The 24,509-nt window shown below is 41.4% G+C and overlaps 1 long non-coding RNA gene across 1 annotated transcript; it reads right to left on the reverse strand.

Annotated features, from left to right (window-relative positions):
* Positions 1-4,327: 4,327 nt before the first annotated feature.
* LOC139038073 (uncharacterized) lies at positions 4,328-24,257 on the reverse strand. The gene is made up of 3 exons (XR_011491003.1): positions 24,125-24,257; positions 14,370-14,528; positions 4,328-6,219 (listed from the first exon to the last, which is right to left on the reverse strand). It is a non-coding gene; the product is annotated as an uncharacterized lncRNA (long non-coding RNA).
* Between the last annotated feature and the right edge of the window lie 252 nt (positions 24,258-24,509).

The raw sequence follows: 24,509 nt of genomic DNA on the forward strand, positions 1-24,509 counted from the left end.
GGGAGTGAACCTTTGTTTGGTGAAAAGTAGTTTTTGTTGTTGTTTACTGATAAAAATAATTCAGTGAGGCTTAATTTTGCCACACTGGGAAGTTAAAAAAAAGGAATGATTCCCCCCTACACAAATTATAAGTACATACGTATACACATGCAGAGATTCATGCATACATATACAGTAGAATCCATAGTGTGGATTCTCCATATTCATAAGAATTTTTATATAAGAATTTCTTTTGCAAACTTGGCCATAGCATAACCTGCAAATACTAATCACTCAAGTATCTAACCTTGTCACAAGGGGAACCACAGTTCACAGTTTGGTATCCGCTGGCTGCAGTGGTGTTTTGTGTTATAGTTTGTTGCATTCTTCAGAAAGTTAAAGGCATTTCCTGAAGGCCCACAAAAGGCAGCAGGTGTATTGGTAAGTGCAATACAACATGTAGGCAGGGGTTGTACCAGGTGGGTCAGAAAATGCCTTAGCAAGACTTAAGCTTGACTATTTTGAACAGTAGTTCAGCTGCTCAGATTATTAACTTCCTTACTGATAGTGTTCTCACCATCAACATGAATGGCATTTATGCTGTCTATTGAATGTAGAAATGCATAAATCAATGTGTATTCACTAAACTCTTTCAAATTTCTTTTTCTCCCACGGAAAATATTTTATTTTTATTTTGCCTCTCAGTTATCTGAATAATCTTCATTCCTTCATTTTGGTACAAATGTGCTGTCTTTAAGCCCTGCTGATTAAAGCAGATGTTATGGGGATGGTAAATGAACTGATAACCGATCAGAGGTGCTTACTTTCCTTTGCAAAGGTCTTCATCAATTCCCCCTCTTCCACTAAATGGAGGGGGGGATGCATGAGGATGGGGGAGATTGAAGTTTGCTTCATCATCCTGGTTTCCTCTCTCAACAACTCCTCTCAGTCCTGGTCTTACTATTCTCATCAGGGCTCAGATGGAATACATGAGCCCCCTGCCACACAAGAGGGAGGCACCAAAGAGCATCTTTTGCACTTGTCAAGCTCATCCTATGCCTGTGGAGATCCTTAGAATTCAACTCCAAGTGCACTTCTTCTTTCACTCATCTGCTGAACCACCATACCCATCATGCTTTATAACTATGGGGGATATAATTCTGAACATGACTGGCCCCTGTCCTCAAGCTGTTTGAAATCTTAATAGGGAAAATAAAATTTATATTCAGATCATTTTAATGTAGGACAGAGGTAAGAAGGGCCACCTACAGGAAGATAACCAAATTCCTATGAGAGGACAGAGAAGGGAATAAACACCCCGTCTGAGTAATTTAGGAGAACATCATCGTGACATCATGTACGGAGGCTTACAAAACTGAGTCTACAAGACATGGACCTCAGAGATTAAGGTAAGGCCTCAGACAGTGTGAGAGGCATGAACAAGAGCAGGGAGACAAAAAAGTGTGTAGGGTCAGTTAAGGACAGAAACAACAAAAAGTCCCTTTGGCCGGTGTGCAGAATATCCAAGAGGAGGAAATGAGGGAAAGGGGCTGACCTTAGGGAGGCTGACTTATACTCAGGAAGATTTTTTTCCAGACCATGGTTTCTAGGTTTCCAGGTGAGTGGACCGCCACTATTTCCTTCCTAGTATAATACAATATATATATTACCCTATTGGGAAACATTTATTTCTTTACTGGTTCTTCCCAATAATAAAGCACTGAGGAATATTTTGGTACATGAGTATTTGCACACATCTGTATTGTTTCCTTAGGGTTCCCAGGTGGTTCAGTGGTAAAGAATCTGCCTGCCAATGCAGGAGACACAGGTTCAATCCCTGGGTCAGGAAGATCCCCTGGAGAAGGGAATGGCTATCCACTCCAGTATTCTTGTCTGGAAAATCCCATGGGCAGAAGAGCCTGATGGGCTACAGTCCATAGTGTCAAAAGAGTTGGACGCGACTGAGAGACTGAGCACCCTTACTGCTTCCTTAGAAAAGATTCCTAGAATATTGATGAGCTGAAGGGCAGGGACTGTCCTCCAGCGCTGATGAACCAGGAAGCACTTCACAGGCAGGAGGAGGAGGCCTGCTCCTCCCAGCCTCCCCAGCACTTCTGAGCTGTTTAAAATCTAATCGATTTGATAAGCCAAAACATTTATGGTATTACAGTTTAATTTTTATATTTTTTCATCTTTAAATATTAATGAGGCTAAATATTTTTATCAAATATTAGTGGCCATAGAGCCAACATACAAAACCCTTTAGATTGGATTTTACTAGTAAGAAATGAACTAAAAAAATAAATGAGATTCATTTTCATTTTGCTTCCTAAAATAAAATTATAAAACTATTGATCTTGAAACTACATCTCCAGGAAAATAAGGGAGGGTGCCCTGATTTTCCCATTGATTGCATTTACCCTCATCCTTGGGCTTCATCTGACTGGGAACAGCTGGCCTTTGAAAATTGGCCATGCAATAATGCACTGCACCAGAACCCCAGTTGTACTCCTAATCTTAGGCTCTTTGAACCTTGACCTCCTTTTCTTCCAGCTCTTTGAAGCTTCATTAAAATTTATTCTTCTCTAAAGGCATGTATCATATTTTGCTTCAAATAGGTACTTATCTTTCCCTTCTACTAGATTATAAGCTTCCTTGAGAGCAAGTTACTTTGTCATATTCAGTTTCTCCCACAGTGCCTAAAATCCACCTCCAGTATTTTTGAATGGAAAAAAATGTAACAGCTTAAAAAGTATTTATTTCCTTTTCTTGAAGACAATTTCTTTTGTTGTCATTGGAGTCTCTTATTCTTGGAGAAACTCCTACATACACACACACACCAAAATCTCAGGAAAGATATAACCAAATTAAATAGCCACAGTGAATTAAACAATGCCTTTAATATGTAACACCTGAGGAGGATATTTTCTCCTTTCTAGAAACCTTCCCCTTCATGGGTCAGCTGTCATTGAATCATTAAATTATTTGTATTCCAGTGGATGTAAATACGAACATATTTTTAAGGGACTTATCTTTTGATTCACAAATAAATTTGGATTTTTTGTATATGTTTAAGGAATATTAGATTCTAAACAATGTATGTTTTATTTTTCCACTAAAAAGATTCACCTCCGTTAAGCACAGGGTTTCTGGAAGGGAACCTTAATAGCATACTTAGCAAAGGAATAGTTGCCAGCTGACTAGTTATTGATTTAATGTTCCATAATTTCCATGGTTCAATCACGCCTACCATGGTGAATCAGATGGAGCATCCTCAATGAACCAATAAATGAGCAATTTACCCCACCAGAGGGATATGTTTCCTGTGTGGCAAAGGCATACATAACTTATCACAAACAATGTGAGGCTTCAGTGAAGCATTGATTTACCTTGGATCATCCAGTCTTCTGTTTTCAGTAATGGTTTATTCTTCTAATTGGCACTCACCACACACCAGCTTTTTGTTTAAATGTTTGGGTATGTGATCTATCTCTGCTTGAGGTCAGGGACCATTTCACAGACACTTTATCATTTTCTATGACATATGTTGGGTGGTCAATAAATATATGTCAAGTGAAAATCATATGTGACCACAGAATAGGGCCAGAGTTTGCTATATGAATGTGGTTCTCAACCCTGGGTTTCCATCAGGGTCACCTCAGGATCTTTTGCAAAAAGACCCAGGCCCCACACCAGAGCTGTGGATGTATCTGGTTAGAGGTAGGGTCTGAGCATCCTACCCAGGCCCTGTGTTTTACAGGTTTTGCAGGTAACTCTAATGGACAGCAAAGCTGAGAATCACTGCTCTAAGTCATTGTGATACAAGAAGACAGGCAGGCAGATCAGCAAATAGTCTAATAAATATGACCATTTTGCTTTCTCTCATAATACAATGCTTCTTAAAGCCTGGTATCTGGATAAACAGCTTCAGCATTATCCCACAACTTGTTAGAAATGCAAAGTCCCAGTTCCTCCCCAAACCTCGAGAATCAAAAACTCTGTGAGGTTCAGCCCTCCATTTGACTCCTGTTTGGGAACCACCACAATAGAGAAATATGTTGAACTAAAAATGACAATGTGTGGATGTCTTAGGGAAATTGACTTTAAGACTATTCAACTCAAAGCTTCAGATTACGCTTTATGAAACAACTCTCTGGTCGATAGTTTTTCTTAGTATTAGCCTTCTGGCACCTGAAAGAAAGTAAATTTCGGCGTATATGGAAAACACTCTGTAAGGCTTGACAGTGGCAACGACTGCAGCTGACATCCCATACACAGTAACACTGACCAGGAGGAGGGAAGCAATCACATCTCAATCAGCTCCCGTCCCACTGTTCCAAGCTGTGAGCATGTGCCCATGCTCAGTGCTTGGGCAAGAGATCTGTTACTCAACTTTAGGTTCTACTCAGTTGTAAAATCAAGACAGCAGGAAATTCAACTTTCACGGGCACAACTTTCCCACCAGGTTACAGAGCTCCTTAAGAAGCCAGGGTCAGAAGCAGGTGTTCCTTTGCTCCCAGACGTGGGGTTGTGAATGCAGGATGAGAACGACCTCAGCCTGCCTTCCACAACAGGCTTCCCTGTATGCTTCCTCAAGTGCTCCACAATGGATCTGACTCAGCCTCAGAGGAGGAGGGGCCTGAGGGGTGGTGGCGGTTGGTGGTGCCCAGGGGAAGTGACAAAGGGAAATTTGACAGTGAGCGGCAACAGCAGAAGTTGTGACCGGCAGCACATGATGTGGTGGGGTCCGATGCCTGGACTGTCACACCCTACCGTGACAGACACCTCCTCTGCCACACCTTTATCTGGGACCCATCAGAGAGACAAGGCAGACTTGGATTACTGGTTTACAAAAAATGATTAAAGGCCTAACATCAAGTAAGGTTGGTGATGTGGACCTGTGAGCAGATTTCTCCAGGGGCAATCCCTGTGCTGCCCACACTGAAATCATTCGGGGGGCACCTGCTAAAGTTGTAGCTTCCTGAATCCCGGAACCTACTGAATAGGCATTTCTGAAGGTGGGAGGTCCAGACTTCTTCACATTAAACAAGTCCCTCAGGTGGCTCAAGATCTGACTTTCACAAAGCTGCCTGAATATAACTTTGTTGATTCGAAATTTGAAGTCACTTAACATTCATTGATGACTCTGTGCAAGGAAATGCAGGAGATACAGAGATAAGTCTTAAAATACAGTCCCCTTACAAAGAAGAGTTAACCACAAAAAGTAATAGTGGTGATAGTGGTAGCAGTAGCAGTGGCAACAGTAGTGATAGATAAACAAATACGCGTTAAACTGTAACAAGGTAGAATGAGGTAGGAAAAAAGTGAAAAGGAAGACCTGTGAACATTCAGATTAGATTAAAACTCAGGGTTCAGGAAAGGCACTGGTAAGGAGTTGCATTTCAGATTTTAATAACTTTTTTCCTAAAACAGGAATACATATCTAACAGTAGTTTGTGTTACTTATAGATATCTCAGATCATTCTTGGGGGAATGGGGAAGATTTCAACAGGTAGGGGAAGGACAGGGATTCCAGGTAAAGGGAACAGTGTAAGCAATGCTGTGTATTGACCAGTATTTCTGCCTTCTCTGAATTTCCTCTTAGTAAGAGTCCTCAAGGTCCTTGGAGCTAGTTAGGAAGCTGGATTTCCTTTCTGGCTTACTGATGCTAATCTACATTTATTGTATCCAATGATATGTTTCAGTAATTATTTCTGGTTCCATAATGTATACATTTGGGGTATCAAATAATTAGACAAATAATGATAAATAATAATTAGATAAATAATGACAAAGCATAATGCTGATTTAAGGGAAGAGTGTAAATGTCTGCAGTTCACTTTAAAATGCATCCAAAGGACTTCCCCGGTAGTGCAGTGGATAAGAATCCACCCACCAATGTAGGGGACATAGGTTTGATCCCTGGTCCCGGAAGATCCCACATGCTGTGGGCCAGCTAATCCAGTGCGCCACAACTACCGGAGCCTATGTGTCTCGGGCCTGTGCTCCATCATAAGAAAAGCCGCCACAATGAGAAACACAACAATGCAGAGTAAGCCCCACTCACGGCAATGAAGACTGAACACAACCAAAAATAAACAATAAAATATATATTTTTTAAGTAAAATACATCCAAGAAACTTCCCTGGTGGTCCAGTGGTTAAAACTCCTCACTTCCAATGCGAAGAGTACAGGTTCAACCCCTGATGGGGGAACTAAGATCTCACATGCTGCAGGGCTCTGCTGAAAAAATAAAATCCATCCAAATCAGAAGGTAGGATGATAGGGAGATGGGTAGATGAAAAGATACATGATGAAAGAGATTAATAAAATGGTAACAGTAGAATCTAGGTAATGGGTGTATGGGTATTCCCCGTAAAAATCATTCCAACTTTACTATGTGTTTCAAATTTTTCGCATCAAAACTGGGGGCAGGGAGGATGGTCTGCTTCCAAAGGTCATGTGACCTTGAGCAAGTTTCTACTTAACTGTCTTGGCTTTACTTTGTTCAGTTATCCAGGGGATTGAACTAGTTAATCTCTAAGTTCCCTTCTGGTTCTCTAATTCTCTCATTCCTTTTGCCTTTCTGACAGAGAACAGAAGGGTTACTACCACAGAGAGGCAGTCATCTAACCTACCACGACTTAGCTCAACTAATAAAGGTAGATAATCTTCCTCCTAGCATGGCAGAGATGACTTAACTCAGACCCAGACAGAGTTATGCTGCCGTCTGTGGTCCTAGAGCAGGTGCTGTAAGAGTCAGACCTTGAAATTTGTTTTGAAACCTACCACCTGTTACTGTGATTGTGTGGCTGTTTTCCTGGCTTATGGGATTTTACTACAGCTGTTGTTCTCAGGCGAGAGTTTATTTCCTCTAGGAATCACCTCGTTGGCTTGCCCTAAACTTAGCATTTGTGTGCAGGGATCTTCCGGAGACTGATTCAACTCTGCAACACTGAGTATTTTGCCAAAAGTCCTGAAGTTACTCACAGACTTGAGTAACAGATTTTCAAGCTGGGGAGGAGGGGGATGGTGGAAGGGTGTTAGGAATTCTCTTTCAAGTCTTTGTTACAGACAATCATCTTTTTGAATTTTGATTTGGGGAGAAGGATTGAAAGAATTAGATTAATAGTAGCTCCTGACATTTTTTTCCTGCTAGCAATCAGCATTGTGCTGAGTCAGCACTTCCCTGGCCTTCGTTGCTTCTCTGAAAATTCTTGTGCCTATAAAATTTTACTGCAAGTTAAAAACTTGGCAGACAAAAATTCAATTGCTCCCTGACAGTTTGAAGAGAATGATACAGTTTTGGAACTAGAATGGATTTTAGTGATTAACTAGTTTCAATCCTTCATTTTGACACTGAGGTACATGAAGCTCAGAGACATTATTATAGAGACTCGCTCAAGGTCATAAACCTCATTAAGAACTGAGCTAGAAATCTACTTATATTACAGTGTGTGCTCTGTAAAGCAACAATAAAAAGCTTAAAAAGATGTACTTACAAATATTAAGTTATTTTCTTATAACAAAAGTTAAAAGGGCCATGGTGTTCTAGTTTCCTATTGCTGCCTAACAAACCACAGGAAAACTGAGTGGCTTCAGAGAACAACATATCTGTCATGGTTCCATGAGAGAGAACAACGCTTGGCTCCACCACGCAGTTCTCAGTTGGAGTGTTTGGGGCTGTTGCCATCAGCTGGTGGCACACACCTAAGAAGGCTCCTTGAGTCCCACGTCTGGTACCTGAACTGGGATAGCAGGGAAAGCTGGGGGCTGGTCAGACATCTCTCTCTCTCCATGAGGATAAGTTGGGCTTCTCACAACCTGGTGGTTCCAGGGAGTCAGATCTCTTACATGGCAGCTGGCTTCCTCCAGCACAAGTATTTCAGGTGGACATGGTGAGGCTTCTTATGACCCAACTGCTGCTACATTTTATTGGTAATACAGGACCAATCTAGATACATGGAATGTGGATTATAAAAGGCACGAGAGACTTTCCTGGCGGTCCTGTGATTAAAAGGCCATACTTCCACTGCAGGGGCACAGGTTTGATCCCTAGCGGGGGAATCAAGATCCCACATGCCACGTGGTGGGAGTCAAAGAAAGCAGGGGATGGGAAGGCACAAATACCAGGAGGCAGAGTTCATTCGGGACCATCTTTAGAGACTGCCTAACATACATGATTTCATAGAAATAAATATTTTGATATTCTGAAAACAAAGAAAAGTAATTCTAAAATCTATAGCTCTGCTCAGGTAATACCAAGGACTGCATGAGATGGTAAGAGTTTGGAGTTAGAAAAGCCTGAATTCAATTCCAACTATTATTTACAGAGACCTCAAGCAAGCAATTAATTGCTTTGAGTCTTGAGTTTCAACATTACATAATTAGAATGACATTGACTTCAAAGGATTATCTTTAAAAACTAGATAAATAAGGGTGTTAAGCTCTTTACACATAATAGTTGCTCAATACATTTCAGTTCCTCTTACCCTAAGCCATCTTGGAATCCAGAAATCTAGCCAGGTATTCACTGAACATATGTTTGTCTGATTGACCCGGTTCTGTCATTGAATTGTTATTGGATCACTGAATGCCTTTTTCAAACATTACTAAGGCACATTCCCTTCCTTCAAGGAGCTCATACTTTGATGAAAGAGAAGAAAATATAAGCACAGCTGTAACCCAGTAAGAGGGGTACTATAATGAAGGCTCTGATGGGATTACAAAGGAGGGAACATTTCACACCCAAGAGGAGTCCTCAGGGAAGGCTTCACAGAGAAGGGAATACAGAGCAGTATCATGAAAATCGGGTAGGAGTTTGCCATACACAGGGGGTGGGAAGGGGAAGTCCGTAGAGCAGAAGCCGCATGTACAAAGGCACAGACAGGCAAGACAGCATGAAGAGTGAAAGCAGCTGGGCTACGTTGAAGCAAGGACAGCGGGAAATGAAGTCAGAGAGAAGCCGAGGTGGGCGGCCACCTCGAAAGCCATCATGGTGGCCTAAGGAAGAGACAGTGGAGGCCAGAGGTGGCGCTACAGTGGAGAAGAGGAGAGGGATCCGAGAGAGGGAAGACTGGCTATCCACTGGGAGAAAAGAATCTAGAGGCAACACCTATGTTTCTGGCTGGGATGATGCAAAGGATGGTATAGCCATCAGCTTATGGCATGTGTCCAGGAAGAACAATGGGCAGAGTGGTAATGAGTTTGGATTGGGACACTCCAAGTCTGAGAAGTCTGTAGGACATTCAGAACAGAATTGTTCCACACACAGTTGAATTTAGGATTCTAGAGCTTATGGACAGGGTTGGGCAGGAGAGAGAGATTTGGAGTTACCTGATAACTTGGAGAAATCTTCTTAAAAGTTAATCTTTTCTTACTAGCCAGGTAAATAAATGATGTCTGAGGTTTAAAAGACTGCTTAAACAGCTGTAGCTTTGGACTTTTTTTCTTTTCCTAAAGTTTTCTTCTTAGTTAGAAGATGTATGCAAAGGGAAGGAAGCATAGCGGTTGGCAAAAGACTGCAGGTGTACACTATCTTACAACTCCCATAGCAGGAAAAAATTTTTTAAATTTCTGTATCACAAACTAACAAAACACATCAAACTTAAATCGATGGTCCATTTAGCTAATTCCATAATGATCACAACTAAATCATATACCAAAAATAGCCCATTTTCATTGGACTTGATTCTCCCTAGCTTTCAAGGGCAGCAGAGTTAGGGTCTAATAAAAGTGACAGAATTATTGAGACATTGGCTTAACTATTTTCACTAAAGGGTAACCATTCGTACTTACTCTTCTCAAGACCCTATAGCAGCAGCACATTAAACATGACAGGCTATATATGCTAATTCCCGTTCTTCTATGTTCCAGCATAATCTGTTACCAAACTTTTTGGAGCTTCAGATTCTCCCAGAAAGTGTTTTTTCTTTTTTAAATCCATGTTTCAAAACCTCAGCCACAGTGATTCTCATTCAGTAGATCTGGGGTAGAGCCAAGGTATCTGCAATTTTAACAAGTTTCCCAGATGATTCTGATAAAACTGTGTGGCCAGAGGCAAACTGAATCATTTCTTAGGGCCCAGTTTCCTAATCTATAAAATGGCAATGACACCTGCCTTAGTGGTACGGATCATGAATCGGGTGAGCCCTGGTGGCGTGGACGGTAAAGAATCTGCCTGCAATGTGGAAGACCTGGGCTCAAACCATGGGTTGGAAAGATCCCCTGGAGAAGAGAATGGCAACCCATTCCAATATTCTTGCCTGGAGAATTCCATGGACAGAGGAGGCTGGAGAGCTACAGTTCATGGAGTCGCAAAGAACTGGACACAACTGAGTGACTAACACACACACACTGTATATGATATAGTCTAGCCCTTCCCAAACTTTAATTTGCATGCAAACCACTGGAGATCCCCTTAAATGCAGAGTCTGATTCAATCGTCACAGAATAGGGTCTGAGGCATTCCTACCAACTGAGCTGCTGCTGCTACTGCAACTGATATCTAGACCACACTTTGAGTATAGAAAATATTAGGAAGTAAAGAGAGAATGTTCTGTCATCCTTCATTGAAAGAGAAGAGATATTTTTCTTGAAAATACAGATGAAAGTTAAAGGGAATGGTAGAAGATGGGGGACTTAGGATAAATCATGATGTTGGGGAATTCCAGATGTTAAATATTATTCAGAAGAATCTATTATGTTCCTTTTAGCATATAGATTTAAAAGTTAATATATTGTCAGCAAATTAATCTAGATAAAATAAGAATTCCTTTTGTAGTTTATTGAGAAGCAACTTTAACAGATCTTACAGAACAAGTTTTTCTGCTCACAGCCAAGTTCTGCTGCTCTGTCCTCAGGCCCCACCAGCCCTGCTTTCCCCTGCTTGCAAACATGAAACCGTTTCCACTACCTCTGTGGCTCCCTGGGATTACTGCCCACAGCCAGAGCTCAGAGCTGCCTGCCATGGCCTCTCTCGCACTTTCTCTTCATCCCTGCTAACCGATGTTGCCAGCTGTTCTCCCTCCATCCCCTTGGAAAGCACCCAGGACTTGGCCAGATTGGGAGGGGAAGCAGACGACTAAGGACAGCAGGGAGAAGGGGTATGGAAGATGCCTGTTGCCTCTATGGTGCTGCCTGCTTTATAGCCTTGGAAGTAACTGACAGAAGCTGCTTCCCCTCCTCCCCACCACTCCCGGCTCTAGAGGCAGGGGTGGGAACTGAGTCGTTTTATGTTATAAACCATATGGCTTTTTCTTTTAAGGAATAATCTTCCTAGAATGCATCCAGAAGTACAGCAAAGTTTAAAAAAAAAATCTAAAAATCGGATGCCTCTTTGCGTAAACTGCTATACCACATGATAGATCCCTTGTTTGTTATCATAAGCACGTGTTTCCCCCAAATTTCCTGTTTTTTAGATGATTTGTGAATTGAAAATTTTGTGCATGGAAGGAAAGCCACGTTATTGAAGCTGTTAACAATAGAATGACTATGGCTTTAATCCTTTGAATACGACTTTGTTTCCCATTGACCGAAAACTTCCTAAAGGAAGGAAAGCTAGGAACATTCAGGAAGGATTTGTATTTTATTTTATAACAGCTTTGTGAAGAAGGAAAATCATTTGGAAACCTTAGATTCCCTTTCCTGGTTGATGGGCATCAGAACACACAGCCGCGCTGGGCTCTGTTTGCAGACGGTAGCTTCCCGCCCACCAAAGACTTCCTGACCTCAGTGCCAGCTTTGTTTTATTATTGTCACACTGACACCAACAGACGTTCATCCTGTGCCAGAGTTTCACATATTCCCTGGACACACTAGGAACAGGTGCACCCACCATTCGTCTCAATTTATTTACACAGATCAAAAAATGTTTCCCTAACACAGTCTATTGCATATTCCATAATTCATGGATTATCTGTTAATTAAAGGGATGTAATAATAACAATTGCAAAATTAGTCATCATCCATTGAAATCTTATTAATAAATCACTTTAAATCCTCTCCCCTGAGGACTGTATTTTCATTTACTTTAAACACCAACAAACATGCTATTTACAAATAAGGTACAAACAGGGAACTGTACTCAGTATTTTATAATAACCTATAATGGAAAAGAATCTGAATATGTATATATTTAGTTTTAATATGTATATACATATATATCTATATATAACTGAATCACTTTCTGTACACCCAAAAGTAACATTGTAAATCAATTATATGACAATAAATTTTTTTTTTGGAAAATGAGTACACATTACAAGAAACTAGAAAACATGAAACTTAGTAGTGAAATGTTGAAACTTTCCATATATTTTTTAAAAAGTTATTAATTAGCTGGATTATCTTTATAATTTGGGAGACAGGGGTCTGTGGATAAGAGAAACTAGCCTTAAATCCCTAAATGCTGATGTGACCATCCCTGCTTTGTGTGTATTCTGTGCCGGAGGCATAAATTACAGACCCCGGTGCTCGGGCTGTCAGTCCCCACTGCAGAAGCCAAAAGGGCCCCTTGGACACCTGCCCCTTCCAAGATTCTAAGTGATATCAGCCTCATTTAATAATCCCCACTGAATGAAGAACACCACGCACGCTCCTATGGCCACCAGCCCTTAGGGCTTTGCCTCAGGTATGTGTCTAGAGATGTAATTTAGATATTTGTCATCCTGAGAATTATGTTTCAGGTAGCAAATCCTCATTATTGACCTGCTCCATCAATGACTTCCCAGAGACAGAAGGTGCAGCTGAGGTTAGGCTTCGGTCTTGTCGGCTGTAATTAGGGAAGGCAACACCTCTTCATCCACAAGGTCCTGTGTTTACAGCACTACCTGTGCCAGTAGGAACAGACAGCCTCCCACTCTGTTAGGGACACACTGGGGATAAAGACTGGCTGAAAGACAGGATTCATTTCCATTGCTTTCCAGAGCAGTGCTTGCTTTGTCTTAAGTCAGGGAAGGCCTCCAAGTTACTTTCAGTAGTAGATGATTTAAGCGACTGTTTCTATATTAGAGTTTTTTAGTCTTTTGTCTAAGCACGGACCCTTCTGAGTGTCTATTGCTAATAATGAACCATTTCCTCCCACCAAAAGTGCACGTACATGTAGACACACAAAGTGTCGCATAACATTTCAAAGGGGTCAGGGACTCTTGGAGACCAGGAACCCTCAGATTAAGAACATGCGATTGAAGAACTGAGATACTTTTTAAACTTATAGAAGTCAGTTTCATAACACATATCTCGAAAGCCTTTAGGGGATGAAATTAAAATGAAAGCGTCGAAAAAGATCATACTTTTCTAAAGTAGTTGTGACAGTGGTGTTTTTTCCTGAGCAAACATTGTATAGTTGAGCATGAAACACCAGCTCCAACCTTTGCATTTTATACTCTAAGGCAGCATGGTAATTCATGGTTATCTATATGTCCATATATACAGTGTATAGAAATAATAGGTACCCTGACTGTAGCTTAGTTTACATGAAACCAAGAAGTTTGCCTATAGGATTTATTTAGTCCTCACAACAACCACACAAGGTAAATACCACTAACCCTTTCTACACCTAAGGACATGGATGCTCAGAGAAGAAAGCAATTTTTCAAAGCCACACAAGTAAGCAATTAAGCAGCAGGGACAGGACTCCGACCCCAGAACTGTTTATCTCGAAAGGCCTTGCTCTAAATACACATGAGAATGCGGATCTATCCAATTTTATAATTAGCTTTTTTATATCCCCCAGAATTCTTGAGGCAGTTATCAGGCAGATAGGGAGGAGAAGGACTTTAAAGCTACTTGAAGCAAAATCACAGCGTGTCTTCACAGTAATCTCCCTAGAATGCCTGCCTGAGAGGGACCTGAAGGCAGTCATCCAGTTTGAAAAGTGGCACTGGGAGCTCACGTTAAGGCTGCAATCGCATAAGGAGCACAGAGGCTACCCCCACTTTAAGTATGGCTGGCCTCACTTGGGCTGCTGCTGGCTTCTGTTTTGAGAAGCAGCAGCTGCCCCCTCCACTCTGACGCATGATATGAGGGACTCCGCTGCCCTCTCGCCTGGTCTCCCTACCCAGCCCACAATGGCGCTGCCTTGGCCCTCCGGCCAGCTCTGCTTCTCTGCCCGCTGCTCCAGGTGGCTGCCTGCTTGTCACTCTGCTGCCCTCTCTGGTGGCCACACGGGGATGAGAAAACTGAGCAAACACTCCATACTACCCGCGGTGAATGTAGAAATAGCCAAGCATTTAGACTCCTCTAACATTATGTTTTTCTAAATGTAAGTGGCAGCATGAGACGCAGTCCAGAGCCTAGTATTAATAAACATGAGTGAAGCAGTCAAAGCCTGAAAGAACTTTCTTAAAGCGTGAGGAGCAAGTAACATAAATGAAGGAAATTTCACTCGCCTAAGTCACTTTAGGGATAACCTGATGAGCATGAGGCATTTTTTATGGGAAGCAGTTCGTAGCTGTGGAATCTGATGCTTGGGTTCTGCTGGTGATTCCTTCACTTGCTATTGGACTTCACACAAGTCACTTCATTTCTCTGTGCCTTGGGTTTCCTATCTATAAAATGGAGATAGTAATAGCATCTAGCTCAAAGTTGTTCTGGAGGTTAAATATATTAATAAATATATTGCATTTAAAACAGTGCCTGACACATGATAAGTATTCAAAAATTGTTATGTCTACTTTGGTTATCATTTGGCCATTTTCATAAACAAAGAAGGGTGAACTATTTTGTCCATAGAGCCAAAAGGATATTGTGAAGTCCCAGAAAGTAAGTTACACTTGTCCAGAAGTCTGGGGGTGGTGAGGTAAGCAGGTGAACTTGATGCAAGGCCTCACAACAAGGTGAGGAGAGCCCCAGCAGTCCAGTTAGGTATTGAACTGTAGCCCACCAGGCTCCTCTGTCCATGGGATTCTCCAAGCTAGAATACTAGAGTGGGTTGCCATGCCTTTCTCCAGGGGATCTTCCTGACCGAGGGATGGAACCCGTGTCTCTTCTGTTTTTTGCATTGGCAGGCGGGTTCTTTACCACTAGCACCACCTGGGAAGCCCCTTACTGCATTACAAACCATCTGAAAACATAGTGGTTTTAACAGCAGCAACTTATTATCTATCATTTTTCTATGAGTTGATCAGGCAGTTCTAGTTCATAGTGTTGGTTAGGGTCCTGAGATGGCTGGAATATCCAAAACGACTTCATTCACATCCTGACTGGGAGCTCAGCAAGGTTTGCTGATCAGTGCCTTTCATTTTCCTCCATGAGGACTCTTCACGTGGCTTCTTGGGCTTCCCCACAGCTCACAGCCTGGCAACTGGATCCAAGAAAGATCACTCCAAGACATGAAATAGAAGCTGCAGATTTCTTAAGACAGCCTTGAAAGTTGCAAGGCATCATTTTTTTTGTTGTGTCCTATTGATCAGAATAAATTATTGGCCAGCCTAGATTCACAAGTAATGAAAATAACCTCTACCTATGTATAGCACAGTCACACTGCAAAAGAACATATGGGATGGGAAATCTTTTTTCTTGCCATTCTCAAAAACACTCCTGGCTCACGGAATAGGAACCAGATTTTCTTAATGACTTTTGGATTAAGTCCTCAATTAGGAAGACCAGTCTGAGTTTGGATCATTGAAAAGAGAAATAAATGGAATTAAGTGTTTTAATTTAGCATGACTTGTTTATAAGTGACTTAAAGTTATTCTTCAGAATACAGAAAATAGTTCCTTTGGATCTAAAGTCATATTTAGAATCACTAATAAGAACAGATAAAGGACATTAGGCTGGTGTAGAGAACGGACTTGTGGACACAGGGGAAGGAGAGGGTGGGATAATTGAGAGAGTAGCACTGAAACACATACATTACCACATGTAAAATAACTAATAGATAGCTAGTGGGAAGTTACTGTACAGGGAGCTCAGCCTGGTGCTCTTTGATGACCTAGAGGAGTGGGATGGGGTGAGATAGTGGGAGGAAGGGTCAAGAGGGAGAAGATATATGTATGTAGTGTTAGCTGCTCAGTCATGTCCGACTCTTTGTGACCCCATGGACTGCCGCCCACCAGGCTCCTCTGTCCAGGGGGTTCTCCAGGCAAGAATATTAGAGCGGGTTGCCATGCCCGGGTCCAGGATATATGTATACTTATGACTGATCCACATTGTTGAACTGCACAAACCAACACATTATAAAGTAATTATCCTTCCATCAAAAATAATTTTTTTAAAAAAAGGACATTAGACTAGAGAACATAATTATCAGTGAAGAACATTTCTAAAAGTAAAACACTTTTCCTTAAAGAAGAGGTAGATGATAAAACTTCACATGCTCCCTGAATGGTGGCAACAGTGAACTTACAGGGAAAAGCTGTATTATGTTAAAGTGAACAAAGCAGAAAACAACAAAAGGGCACCTGAATAATGAATAAGAACAGTCAAACAGCGAGAGGCACATGAGAGCCCTGTAGCTGTTATTACGGAGAATTTGATTGTTTCCCCACTTCCAACCTCATGTACAGTTCTTTTAGAAGTGCAATATACTTTGCATTTGCTTCTTATTTTATATTTCAATTTATTGCAGGGAGGGAGTTTGAGTCCTTTTGTAGTATTTCTGGATATGGCTACAGTCAAACATGGAACCACAAAATAAGATTGGACATAATCCAACCAAATGAATTACTATTTACCCTGAACTCTCTAGGTCCCCACGATTGTACAAAGCCTGGTCTTTGAGATAAGTTATAGATGGATAATGTGAAAAAGTCAAGAGCAGATAGATTTGGGTAGATTTTTCAATGTTGGGGAGAAGAGAAAGCAATAAGAAATGACACCAAGATTTGGGGCCTGGATGTTATATGACTGGCTATGTTTGCTAGAGTGATTAAGAAGGTAAATAGGAGGGAAAGTGAATTGTGTATTGCAAGGGAAGATTACAAAAACAAGTTTGAGACTGAAAGAATATTTTAAGACAAAGTAGCAGCTTGCCAGCATTTTCATAACATACTGATATCCTCGGCTTACTTCTATTTGGGAAAGGATCCCCACTCATTCTCCTTTTATGAGACTATAACTTTTTATTATTCATTTTACTGTTTGTCATTTATTGAGTTGTTTCTACCCAGTGTGTTTACAACTCACATAAAATACAGAAAACAATCAAAAATACAGAAACAAGCCTGGGAAATGCAATTCACCCAGAGAAAATATCATTAGTATCTAGCGGCAGCTGCACACTGTAAAACAATTGGAATCGTCTCAGCTAGAAGGCAAATGAAAAACAAGGGAAATGAGTATCTAGATGCCTCAATGGAAAACTTTTTTTTTTTTTAATAGAAGGTAGTTTTAAATGGGCCGTCAGGGAAAGAGGATAAGTTGTGTAAGTGAGAAACAAGACAATCCATCAAGGACAGAATGCAAAGAAGAGAAAAAGGTAAAGTTCTCATGGGAACAGGATATAAAGTTGATGACAATGGGCCTTCATAGAGGATGAAGAGCAACATAACAATGTGTGCTATGTGTTATTTGCATAAACTCCAAAGAATTTGGCACCGTCTACATTTTTCACATCACAAATATAAACCAGGAAGTGGGGGAAGAAAGCATTTGAAGCAGCCAAACTAGGAGTGGGAGTTTTCAAATTTATTCAAGTCCCCAGGCCCTCAATCTGCAATAATGCCAATAAGCCTCGATACTTTTTCCAATTCAACCATTTAAAACAAGTTTCAAATTCAAAATCTACATAGTTTCCACTATAATAATAGTTCACACTTGTTGAGCACTAAGTATGCACCAGGCATTGTTCTAAATTCTATCTGGATCAACTCATTTATCACTATTGCAACCTTAAAGATAAGAACTAGGATTATCTTCATTTTATAGATGAGGCGATTGAAATACAGAAGTTTTTTAAAGTACCCAAAATCACACAACTAGTAAGTGGTAGATTTGGGATCTGAACCTAGATTAGTCAGGTTCCTACATTCTAAATAAATTAACTGGCCCCTCCAAAATTTGAGTGCTCATCAGAATCATCCAAAAGGCTTTTAAAACACAGAGTGCTGAGTTCCACCCTCAGAATTTCTGACATTAGTAGCTCTGAAATGAAGCCAGAGCCTTTACATTTCTAACAAGTTTCTGAGTATATTAGTTAGCTAAGGCTGCCGTAACAAAGCACTGAAACTATGCAAACCAGATTTGCAACTTGAACCCTTGTGAGGGGACTCAAACCCTGCCTAAACCCAGACTGGGACTTGAACCCATGGTCTTTTAAATTGAGATCTCACAGCTGGTCTCAGGACTTAAAGAAGTTTAGATTTTTAAAGCCTCTTCACTGAAAGAATGCAGTGAGAGACAAAGTGATGGGAAAGAAACAGATTTATTTAGAGAGAAACACAGATGGTGAATGCAGCCATGAAATTAAAAGACGCTTGCTCCTGGAAGAAAAGCTGTGACCAACCTAGACAGCATATTAAAAAGCAGAGATATTATTATGCCGACAAAGATCCATATAGTCAAAGCTATGATTTTTCCAGTAGTCATGTACGGATGCGAGAGTTGGACCATAAAGAAAACTGAGCACCAAAGAATCGATGCTTTTGAACTGTGGTGTTGGAGAAGACTCTTGAGAGTCCCTTAGCCTACAAGGAGATCCAATCAGTCAATCTTAAAGGAAATCAGTCCTGAATATTCACTGAAAGGACTGATGCTGAAGCTCTAATACTTTGGCCACCTGATGCAAAGAACTGACTCATTGGAAAAGAACCTGATGCTGGGAAAGACTGAAGGCAGGAGAAGGGGACAACAGAGGATGAGATGGTTGAATGGCATCACTGACTCAATGGACATGAGTTTGAGCAAGCTCCGGGAGTTGATGGACAGGAAAGCCTGGCATGCTGCCGTCCACGGGGTCACAAAGAGTCAGACACAACAGAGCAACTGAACTGAAGAACTCAAAAATCTTGACAATTCACAAAAGGGCAAATATTTTATTATTCCATTTATATGAAATACCTTAAGCAGTTAAACCATGACAACAGAAACTAACATGATGGTTTCCAGGGAACTGGGGAGCGGGGAAATGGTGAGTTGTTCTTTGACGAGTATATAGTTTCAGTTTTACAAGATGAAAAAGTTCTACAGATCTATTATACAACAATGTGAATACACTTAGCACAGCTGAACAGTACCTTTTAAAAAGTTAAGAGCATAAATTTTATATGTGATTTCTTAATCACAATTTGAAAAAAAAAATGTGTGAAAAAAATTGCTTAGCAAATTGGAGTCATTTAGGCCCACAATTCAGAGGCCCCGAAGACATTACTTTGTGTATATGATATTTGCATTGTTCCTCTCACCTTAAATCCCATTGGCTGTTCCCTTGCCTGGACTGCTTCTTCCCCAGATATGTTCCTGGCTTCATCTCTCACTATCTTTAAATTGCGAAGTGTCACCTTCTCAATGAAGCCTACCCTGATCATCATATTTAATATTGCAGCTCACCCCAAGCTCCTGCCACTCAGCACTCCCCATTTCCCTTATCCTGCTTTACTTTTTTTTCTTTCTTATTATCACTGTCTTAACATGTTTTAGAATTTACTCATAATTTTTTTTATTGTCTACCTCCACACCTCTAAAAGGTAAGATCTACAAGATCTTTATCTTTATCTTTATCTTTATCTTACTTTGTTCCCTAATGTATCTCAAATGCCCAGACTAATGCCTTTCACATAGTTGGCACTCAGTAAATATTTGTTGAACAAATGGATGAGCATTAGTCATCAGCTAAGTGTCTTACATGCACCACAAGTGTGTGTGCTAAGATGTTTCAGTCGTGTCCAACTCTTTGTGACCCTGTAGACCATAGACTGCCAGGCTCCTCTGTCCATGGGGTTTTTCAGGCAAGAATACTGTAGCAGATTGCCATACCCATCTCCAGAGGATCTTCCCAAACCAGGGATCCAACCTGAATCTTTTACATCTCCTGCTTTGGCAGGCAGGTTCTTTACCACTAGTGACATCTGGGAAGCCCCTTACCTGCACTAACATTATAAAATAAAATATGAAAAATGACTTTTGTGTTAGGATGGCAGATCCAGTCTTGCTTCTGCCCCTAGTCCTATAGAAACTAAAATCAAAAAGATGGGAGAACAGAAGGGGGAAGAATACCCCCAAAATTCGAGGAGCTGGAGAGCAGACAGACCAGTGCTAAGCAATTTTGCAGATATGAAAAGCTGAATCCTAAGGCAGTAGTCAGGAAAGCTGAGAAACAACCTAATTTATACCATGGAAACCTCAGAATACTAAGGATAAGCAGCACCAACTACCTCTGCAAATAGAAGTGGGGAGGAGAACTTACAGGGAAAACTGTGGGAAACTACATGAAAAGTCTGATCCCTACATCCCTACCTACTTCACTATTTTGTCAAGAGTCCTCTTCTACCCTGACATGATATATTCTCTGGAGAGGGTAAAAGAGAGGGTTCTTGAACTTTAGAACCTAGGTACTGTACCAAAACTAGAATTCAGTGACCACACACATGTAGAATGTTGAACATTCCTAGAACACTAGAAGACCTTTCTCTTCAGGCAGGAGATTAGAAGCATTTTATGCTGAACAATCTGACTAGCCAAAGGGAAAGAACTAAAGATATAGACACCTAAGCTTGCCCATCAAATGGCCCAACCAGATCATGACCCAGTAAAACTTGAAATTGGCAAATTCCAGTCAAATGCTCAGAGTTTCTAATTAGCTTTTTAGTGCCCACTTTTAACATGAGCTGACAATCAAAGAATCACGCATAAACAAATGAGTGAATGAATGAATGTTGGCACATCACAATATACAGGAAATATAAATAAATATACAATTTATAAATTATAAAATTTATAAAAATAAATATAAACTTATTTATGTCAACTTAGCACAGCATAAATAAATAAAGATTAACCAGACAGCTGATGTGGGTCTCTAACATGAAAGATAGAGACCAAAAGCAGACAAAAAGCAACTTGTAAGACACGGGCTATTCAGAGAGAATACTTTAAAACTTACCCCCCCAAAATCACATTAATATCCTCAGAAAGATATTGCATTGATGAAAAAAGATCAGGATTCTATTCTTTTAAAACACAATTCAGAGAACAAAATGGTGTATGGGAAAGGATACACATGACACCAGAAATGAGAAAATCTCAATTGAAAGATTAGAAGATAAAGCTGAAGAAATCTTCCCAAAGGCAGTTTAAAGAGGCAAGGAGATAAATGAAGAGAAATGATAAGGAAATAAGATGACCAGTTTGAAAAGGCCAATATTTGAATAATAATTGAAGTAAGAAAGCAGAGAGGAATTAAAGGGAGAGAATCATTGAAGAAATTTTTTAAGAAAATGCCCCAGAATTAAGTGAGTTTCCAGGTTGAAATGCCTGCTGAGTGTCCAGCACAATGTTGAATTTAGACCCATAGGTCGGTATACATTGTGAAATTTCAGAAGGTTAGGAACAAAGAAAAAGACTAGTGGTAACTTATCAGCTATCCTGCAAACTTCTTTTTTTCCATGGTAAAAAAAAAATCACATACAAAGGATTAGGAATCACAATGATGCTTCAAACCTCTTAACAGCAATACACACCTATAGTGGATCCATGGGTCTCATAGTCATTTTCCTGGTCTCTAAATGCATAGTTTGGAATGAACACATTTGGTAGTTGGCAAACCCCACATTGGTTCCTGGCAAGACAGGAACACACAAAACAAGCAAGGCCAAGGTCAAACCCTGACAGATTTGATCAGTCAAGACGTAATAACCACTTTTAGATTTAAACAGTTTGCTACTCACTTACACAGTAAAAAGAACAGCCAAAGGTGCCAGCCCAACTTGATCCTTGCCCTTCATACCAAAAAAGGACAAAACTGAAACAAAAGGGACCAGATGACTGCAGTGTGACTTATGGGACACCGAGGAGGCTAGACACTGGCTATGTAGTTTTACATTGTTTAGCTTCACTAGTGGGGAGTAGGGGTAGGGAGGATGGCAGAAAATGCCATACTTCATCAGACAGCCTCCCAGAGGAGACAGGGAAGCCAGTGGGAGACGGTTTTCATCCCCTCTGTTACAGGAGGATCACAAGGTGTATTTCCAAGACTCAGATTAGCTGCACTTCAACCCAACCCTTGCCTACATGGCTTATTTGGATGCCTACAAGGAGCTCAAGTGACAAGGCAGAACTGTTCCCTTACAGTTCTTTGGCCTATGGGTTAAAGCTATCATATTGCAGAAAGCTAACAGGAAAACTTTTAAATTTGCTTCCCTAGCCTCCAACTAGGATGATGAATCATAAACAGTATCACATGCTCAGGGGGAATGGCAGAGATGAGTGCATCTCTTGAAGACCTGATAGCTGACAGTCCCCATCATATTCCCATTTTTTGCTCCCGCAAAAACCAGAACAGTCTAGGAGGTTGGCAGTTGACTACTGCAAATTCAACCAAGTCAAAGCTTTAGCTGCAGCTGTATCTTCATTAGAGTAGATTAACAAGACCTCAGGCACATGGTATCAGTGGCCACTGATCTGGTAAATTCTTCTCCTCCATCACCTTTAGGACAGAGAGCCAGAAGCAAAAGTATTCCCCCAGGGCTATGTCCTAAATAAGAATAATCTATCAAGTTAAGGGATCAAAGTAAAGAAGAACATGTAGAGTGAGGAACATGTAAAGTAAGGAAGTAAGTACATGTAGAGGCTTCACAGGCAATGGAAACTTAAGATCCATACCCTAGTTAAGGGACAATATATGGGATTTTTGTTCAGATTTCTGAAGAGAAGTTCATATTTTAGGACTATACCTAATTGAGGGAATAAAAGCTTTAAAAAAAAAAAATCCCAAGATGGAACAGTTTCATAGACTCACTTCTATGTTGGAATCTCATGAGTATGATAGAATGTTTCATTGATCACAAAAATCCAGTGATGTTCCCTCACAAAAGAGTAAATTATCCTGCCCTGTTGAATTCATGAATAGCCATGTGACTTGTGTGGCCAATGAAATAAGAGTACAACATGAAACATGTCACGTTCAGGTAGCCATTTTAAGAGCTAGGTTCTCTTTTCCCTGCCTCTGTGATCATGGAAGTGAGGTAGTGTTACTGACACACAAGTCTGTATGTCTGACACACAGTGAGGCCAGCCAAAATGTTAGAGAAGCAGCAGAGAAACATTTATTGCAATGCCATGCAACGAGATGTGGAGAAGGCAATGGCAACCCACTCCAGTACTCTTGCCTGGGAAATCCCATGGATGGAGGAGCTGGGTAGGCTACAGTCCATGGGGTCTCGAAGAGTTGGGTACGACTGAGCAACTTCACTTTCACTTTTCACTTTCATGCACTGGAGAATGAAATGGCAACCCACTCCAGTATTCTTGCCTGGAGAGTCCCAGGGATGGGAGCCTGGTGGGCTACCATCTATGGGGTTGCACTGAGTCGGACACGACTGACGTGACTTAGCAGCAGCAGCAGCAATGAGATGGGTGGTTCATGCCTTTAAAGCCCCAAATTCCCCAAAAGCTTTCAGCAAAGCCCTTTTCTAGGAAAGGTGAGGGAGGGGCGTGAGTAGTTGTTGTTCTGGCACTTCTTGGTGTCAGAACCTCTGTTCTTAAGGTCAGGTCATGGTCAGGTAATAATGTTCCTGCAAACCTCCACCAAATAAATATTATTCCCTGTTCTGACAAGAACAGGCAAGGTCCCAAGGCATAACTTTCACCCTCCAAGGTCCACGTCCCGGCTGAGAGGAGGCAGATCTCAGCTGATAGCTCCTTAAGGCCATGTTCCCAGACTTTGCCCAGCTGTTGTTGCTGAGGGAGCCAGGCGCCCGGGACCCAACTGACCCTCAGGCTCCTCAGCCACCCAAACGGCAGAGGCCAGGCCCAAAAGACTGCGACCCATGCAGACTACCGCTGCCATTAAGTCGCAGAGATGGGAATGGGAGACAGATTCACCAACTCAAGGGCTGGGGGGCCTTGGCGAGTAATCTGGAGCCATGAAGGACACAACCATGAAGCCTGTTCCCTGTGCCTTGCCACCCCCCACCACCCCAGCTCACCCACCAGCCTGAGGCCAGGTAAGTCGGAGGGCCCACAGAGAAGGCCAGGATTTGCCTCTTACCTCACTCTCTGCCTGAGGACCACCACTCTGAGGACCACTGACTGAATGGTCCCGGTAACGGTTGCTCGTTGCCAGTTAGTTGTTTGAGGGAGGGGCACACTACAGATTGACCAATGGCTGAGCAGGACCACTAACGGTTACCCATTGACAGTTGCTTGGGGGAAGGGCCCACTGCAGCACCAACCAATGGCTGAGCAGGACCACCAACGGTCACTCATTGACAGTTGGTTGCTAACGGTCCTGTGGTAACCACTGCCTAGTAAGCGGGTTTCGGGTTAACGGCAGGTGCCCCAAGAGCCACGCTAAGGGCTGCGCATGGCCAGGCTCTTTAGTAGGAGATAGCTAGCCCCTGGGCTGCACAGCTGGGGTTTGTCAAGTGGAATAA

This window comes from Odocoileus virginianus, chromosome 13 (assembly GCF_023699985.2).
Source record: "Odocoileus virginianus isolate 20LAN1187 ecotype Illinois chromosome 13, Ovbor_1.2, whole genome shotgun sequence".
Taxonomy (NCBI): domain Eukaryota; kingdom Metazoa; phylum Chordata; class Mammalia; order Artiodactyla; family Cervidae; genus Odocoileus; species Odocoileus virginianus.